Source organism: Mandrillus leucophaeus, unplaced genomic scaffold, assembly GCF_000951045.1.
Source record: "Mandrillus leucophaeus isolate KB7577 unplaced genomic scaffold, Mleu.le_1.0 Scaffold613, whole genome shotgun sequence".
In the NCBI taxonomy this organism is placed as follows: Eukaryota; Metazoa; Chordata; class Mammalia; order Primates; family Cercopithecidae; genus Mandrillus; species Mandrillus leucophaeus.
Genome location: NW_012106620.1, coordinates 178,871 through 185,477, shown reverse-complemented (window position 1 = coordinate 185,477; position 6,607 = coordinate 178,871). Strand labels below are relative to the sequence as shown.

Genomic DNA, 6,607 nt, shown 5'->3' with positions numbered 1-6,607 from the left:
TTTTATTGGTATCTTTTTCTAGGTTTGGGAAGTTCTCTGTTACATTCCTTTGAGTAAACTTTTTTCCCTATCTCTTTATCTATCTCCTCTTTAAGGCCAATAACTCTTATATTTGCCCTTATGAGGTTACTTTCTAGATCCTGTAGGTCTTTTTTAAATTTTTTAAAAAAATGACATTTTTAAATTTTGTCTACTCTGACTGTATTTTCAAATAGCTTGTCTTCAAGCTTACTAATTCTTATTTCTGCTTGATCGATTCTGCTATTAAAGGACTCTGATACATTCTTTAGTATGCCAATTGTATTGTTCAGTTGCAGAATTTCTGCTTAATTCTTGCTAATTATTTCTCTTTGTTAAATTTATCTGATAGAATTCTGAATTCCTTCTCTGTGTTATCTTGAATTTCTTTGAATTTCCTCAAGACAATTATTTTGAATTATCTGTCTGAATGGTCACATATGTCTATTTCTCCAGGACTGGTCCCTGGGACCTTATTTATTTCATTTGGTGAGGTCATATTTTCCTGGATAGCACTGATAGTAACACATGTTCTTCAGTTTCTGGGCATTGAAGAGTTATCTACTTATTGTAGCCTTCACTGTCGGGGCTTATTGGTAGCCTTCCTTCTTAGGAAGTAATGCTGTGATCCTTGCAGACTTGTAGGTAGCACCTTAAATGTCTTGGGGAAGATTCAAGAGAATTCTCTGGATTACTGTATTGAGACTCTTTTGATCACCTGCCATTCAAGACTGTCTTTTCTACATGTTCAGTGCCTCTTTTGATGATACGTAGTTAAAACCAAGTACTATGAGTGTTAATCTGATTTTGGTTCTTATAAAGGTGTTTTTTTTTTCTTGTATAGATAGTTGTTAAATTAGTGCCCTTGTTGTGGGAACAATTAGTGAATCCTTATATTTTGCCATCTTGCTCCACCTCTGTCTCTGATTGTGTTTTAAACACAAAGCATATATCTATACTACAGAAGAATGCAATATGAAAGTCCTTAAATAGAGCAATACATTGATTTAATATACTGAGTCTCACAAAATTTTAAAAATACATTAACATATTGAAAGAAAAACTACCACAAAAATACTTATGAGAATATGAAGAACCAATTTATGACATCCCGATCTAATAAAAAATCATATATTGATGAGTACAAGCATAAATCCACTAATAATATTCCCATTGTTTAGTAAGTAAGTAATAAATAGAGACACATGTATAATTTAGAAAGTAGAGAAAATGGGACGCCAGAACAACTTTTACATATGACGCTTAGATAAATGAGCTAATGGTGAAACCATTCACAAAACAGGGATTATTGGAAAATAAGCAGGATGATAAAAGGGAAGATTATTTGGGTCATGTTGACTTTGAGGATTCTATAAGTGGAGGAATATTGTAGGCAGTAGACGTATATGGGATTACTGCTCAGAAAAGTGTAAGCTAGTGGTGACACTTGAATTATAAGCACTGGAAACGCAGAGTATGGAAAAAAATTAATCAGGTGAGTGCAGAGTGAGATCTAAAAAGAATAAAAAGGACAAGAACAGAATCTTAGGAAATAATAATAGTTTCAGAATATGAAGAGGAAGAGAAGAATGCTGAGAGGAAATCACCAAAGACATTGAAGGGAATTTGTTAAAAGTAATGTAATGAAAATCAGGAAGAGAGTGATAGAAATTGTCAAACACAAGAAAGATCAAGCAAGATTCATGGAATTGAAAAATGGACTTTATAATAATTAATTGAGGGCTGGGTGCGGTGGCTCACATCTGCATTCTTAGAACTTTGGGAGGCCGAGGTGGGCAGATCATGAGGTCAGGAGATCGAGACCACCCTGGCTAACACGGTGAAACCCCGTCTCTACTAAAAATACAAAAAATTAGCTGGGTGTGCTAGTGGGCACCTCTAATCCCAGCTATTCGGGAGGCTGAGGCAGGAGAATCACTTGAACCTAGGAGGCAGAGGTTGCAGTGAGCTGAGATCGAACCACTGCTCTCCAGCCTGGGCAACAGAGCGAGATTTCGTCTCAAAAAAACAATAATAATAATTAATTAATAATTATTGACTTCAGTTAAAATAGTTATTGCTTAAGATCGGGGTTTGAGATGGGAATAGGGGTGGTAGGAAAGCAGCTGATTGTTGCCAGTTGATAATAGAGTAAACGTATAGAAGTGGTAACAGTTAATGGAAACTGAGAATATTTCCTGTGAACAGAAGGAGAGGCATGCAGGATCTAAGAAGGTAAATTTTAAACATGGAAATGACTGAAACACTTATACACAGATTGTGGGAAAATAGCTATTGAAGAAAAAGAAGGGACAACTATAAGAGACAGAGAGGCAAAATTACCAACAGAGTATGTCTATGTCCCTAAATACATAAAAGTGAATATAATCACATTTATATTTTTACTATGCTTACATTTCTGGATATGAAGTTATAAAGATATATCGCTGACTTTAATTTACTTTTCCAATGTCCTTTTACTCATATAAGACTTCAGAAGTGAAACATAGTTCAAATAAAGCAATTCAAAATAATTATACAATTGATGGAATTAATGGACTATTGACTATAGTGAAGCATAATTTATTTAGCTCGACGCTTTTAAACCTTGTCATCAATGTGACAGTATATACTTGTTCTTTTCAAATAATATTTGATTAAGGCATTTTACAATCCCAATCACCATCACTGTGTGACATTCCATGGCCAGGAGTGTGTTATATTATATTAATTCACACATGGATGCACTGATAGTACTCAGATCCCAATGTGAATGAATATTGTGCATTTCATGCTCTGTCATGTCTCATTGCATTAATAGCCATGTGTGTGATGAGGTCTGTAATCTATGGCTATTTTACAACATTTTCAAATGCACTTGTCATGAATGGAGTAGCCAAGTAGTTCATTAAGTAATCTAGTTTTCATGAAGCATGTGTCTCCAAGAGCAGGTTGGCATTTAAGGTAATGTAAGCTGCTTTCATCTACATAAGACAAAAAAGGAGGGCACTTATAACTCTTAATTTACATCAGATCTGTCTCATAATTCAAACAATGTACTGATAAGACCTCTCATTTGCCATTGTCACATGTCTTCTTTTGGGTAGATATATTTAACTTTACACTAACTACTAAGGCGTTCTTCTGAAAACTTTTATTACAATACTTACCAGAACATAGTGTGAAGGAGAGTGCAACCTATAGTAAGAGCCCTGACCATGGATACTTTGCATCCATCTTATTTTTTTATTATTATTAATTTAAAAAATGACTGGCAAAGACTGTATATATTCAAGGTCTACAATAAGAAGATATATGTATACATTGCATGATTACCACCATCATATTAATGAACATATCCATAGTTACATGTTTTTGTGTATTTATTCCTATGATGAGAACTTTTTCTTTTTCTTTTTTTTTTTTTTTTTTAAGATGGCGTCTCACTCTGTTGCCCAGGCTGGAGTGCAGTGGCACCATCTTGGGTCACTGAAACGTCCACCTCCCGGGTTCAAGTGATTCTCCTGTCTCAGCCTCCTGAGTAGCTGGGACTAAAAGCGTGCACTACCAGACCCGGCTAACTTTTTGTATTTTTAGTAGAGATAGGGTTTCACCATGTTGGCCAGACTGGTCTCGAACTCCTGACCTCAGGTGATCTGCCTGCCTCAGCCTCCCAAAGTACTGGGATTACAGGCTTGAGAGACTGCACGTGGTCAGTGAGGACTCTTAAAATATGCTCTATTATCAAATTTCAATTTAAAAATACAGTAGAACTTACTCATAACTGAGAGTTTGTACCTTCTGACCAATATTGCCCCATTCCACTATGACCCACCATTCTCTCTGCTTTGATGAGTTTTAATTTTTATATTCTACATACAAAAAGTTCAATGCAATATTTGTCATTCTGTGTCTGACTTATTTCACTTGGCATAATGTTCTCTAGGTTCATTAATGTTGCTTGCAAATAGCAGCAAGATTTCCTTTTTTATTTTCATTTTTATTTATTTATTTATTTATTTATTTATTTATTTATTTATTTATTTTTGACAGGGTTTCTATCTCTTTGTTTCCCAGTCTGGAGGGCAGTGACATAATCTCAGCTCACTGCAGCCTCGACTTCCTGTGCTTAAGCAATCTTCCCACTTGAGTCCCAATCCCCGATCCTCAGTAGCTGGGACTACAGGTCCATACCATCATGCCTGGCTAATTTTTATACTGTTTTGTAGAGACAGGGTTTCACCACATTGCCCAGGCTGATCTTGAACTCCTGGGCTCACGGGATCTACCAACATTAGCCTCCCGAAGTGCTGAGATTTCAAGTGTGAGCCACTGTGCCTGGCCAAGATTTCTCATTTTTTTAAGGCTGAATAAGAATCTACTGTGTATATATACCACATTTTCTTTATCCATTCACCTATTAACAGACCCTTTTTCCCATATCCTTTTATCATTTATTAGTGGCTTTAAAATGTCTTTTCTAAGGATATGAAACTATATGATCATTAAAATCACATGTGGAAAATCACTTTATCAATAGAATCCAGTTAATACAAATTATTCTGATTATACATGCATCGAGGCAAAAATATTAAAGCTTGAAATCATTAGTTTTGAAGACATAGGGGACTAACTTCTGGATATTTTAGGTAGACATTTTTCAAATGAGGCCAGGAACTCTATTGGGGTTTCAACAAACAGTGAAAGAAAGAAGTGGCACTGAACTTTCTTCCCTGGAGACTGGCCAAGTATTGAGAACACAGAGAGCAGTGTCAACACCAAGGAAGAAGGGATAGGACATATTTGAATTGTGGAAAATTTTGGCGGAGATTAGGGGATTCACCAAGAAAAGGGTGATATCAGCTTCCACATAAGTGGGCTTGCTATCATTGTCCCCCAAAATGTCAACAGGAAGCTGAATAAGTGGCCAGAGCTTTCCTGCTCTGGAGGCTTGGTAAGTTCAGGGGGTTGAAGAATTTGAAGGTTTTCCCCAAGTGCTTTATCATGACTGACAGCCTCTTTATATTATACAACGCAAATCCATGTATGGGACTGTTTTGTTTGTTTGCTTGTTTTAACCACCAACAACTAGACTTGAGACAAAGTGAAAGCAATAACAAAAGTAATAGCTCTTCCAAAGGACTCAGCAGCCAAATCAAAAAAGAGTTGGCAAGACAATAATAAAACATATCCAGAGAAGCAGAAGTGCTAAAGAACGTGGCTACCAAAAGAGAAGAGTTTAAAGATATTCAAGTACATCACATATACACACGTACATATAAGATATTTGGTGATTGAGAAACCTATGATTTTTTTTTTTTCCACATAAAGTCAGGAAATACATTTAAGGAGAGGATAGTCACTGGTGAAAGAGACTAGTGACCCAGAAGATCCAGTGTAAGAAATATCGACCGGATGCGGTGACTAAAGCCTTTGTAATCCCAGCACTTCGGGAGACTGAGGTGGGTTGATTACCTGAGGTCAGGAGTTCGAGACCAGGCTGGCCAACACGGTGAAACCTCGTCTCTATTAAAAATACAAAATTAGCTCGGCCTGGTGGTGTGTGCCAGTAATCCCAGCTACTCGGAAATTGCTGAGAAAGGAGAATTGCTTGAACCCGGGAGGCAGAAGTCACTGCACTGCAGCCTGGGTGACAGAGCGAGAGACTGTCTCAAAAAAGAAATATACTGGCAGCCCATTTGGAGGGCCCAGAGATCTGTGTCTTGCTTCAACATTGTTTGTACGGAACAGATCCAGGGACTCTTTCTTCCAGCCTCCGACCACCCTGGGATCTCCTCTCCACTTGCAACCTCTGGGACCATCTTCTTGGCCATGTGCTGCTTCTGGGGCCAGTCAACACCGTTTTTGTGGTTAGCTCCTTCTTGCCAACCAACCATGAGCTCCCAGATTCGTCAAAATTATTCCACAGAGGTTGAGGCAACCATCAACAGCCTGGTCAATTTGTACCTGCAGGCCTCCTACATCTACCTCTGTCTGGGCTTCTATTCCCACCACGATAATGTCTCTCTGGAAGGCGTATTGTCTCTGGAAGGCATATTCACTTTGGCGAATTGGCCGAGGAGAAGCGCGACGGCACAGAACATCTCCTGAAAATGCAAAGCCAACATGGCGGCCGCGCTCTCTTCCATGACATCCAGATACCGGCTCAACATGAGCGGGATAAAACCCTGGATGCGAGGGAAGCCACCATAGCCTGGAGAAAAAACGGAATCGGGCCCTTTCAGATCTTCATACCCTCGGTTCTACGCACACAGAATCCCATCTCTCTTGCTTCCTGGAGAGTCACTTCCTACATAAGGAAGCAAAACTCCTCAAGAAGATGAGTGACCACCCTACCCATCTCCATAGGCTGGCCAGCCCAGAGGCTGGGCTGGGTGACCATCTCTTTGAAAGGCTGACTCTCAAGCACGACTAGGGGCCTACTGTGCCCGGCGACTTCTGAAGGGCCCCTCATAAAGCAACAGGGCTTCTGCCTAAGCGTCCTAGGAGCCACTAGGCAGCTTTTTGAACTACACTGGAACACTCTCTCAATCCTTGAAACAAGTGGAAATAAAGCTTTATGAAGCAG

General features: G+C 38.7%; 1 pseudogene; it reads left to right on the top strand.

Annotated features, from left to right (window-relative positions):
• Positions 1-5,881: 5,881 nt before the first annotated feature.
• On the top strand, positions 5,882-6,454 carry LOC105553872 (annotated as a pseudogene).
• The last annotated feature ends 153 nt before the right edge of the window (positions 6,455-6,607 follow it).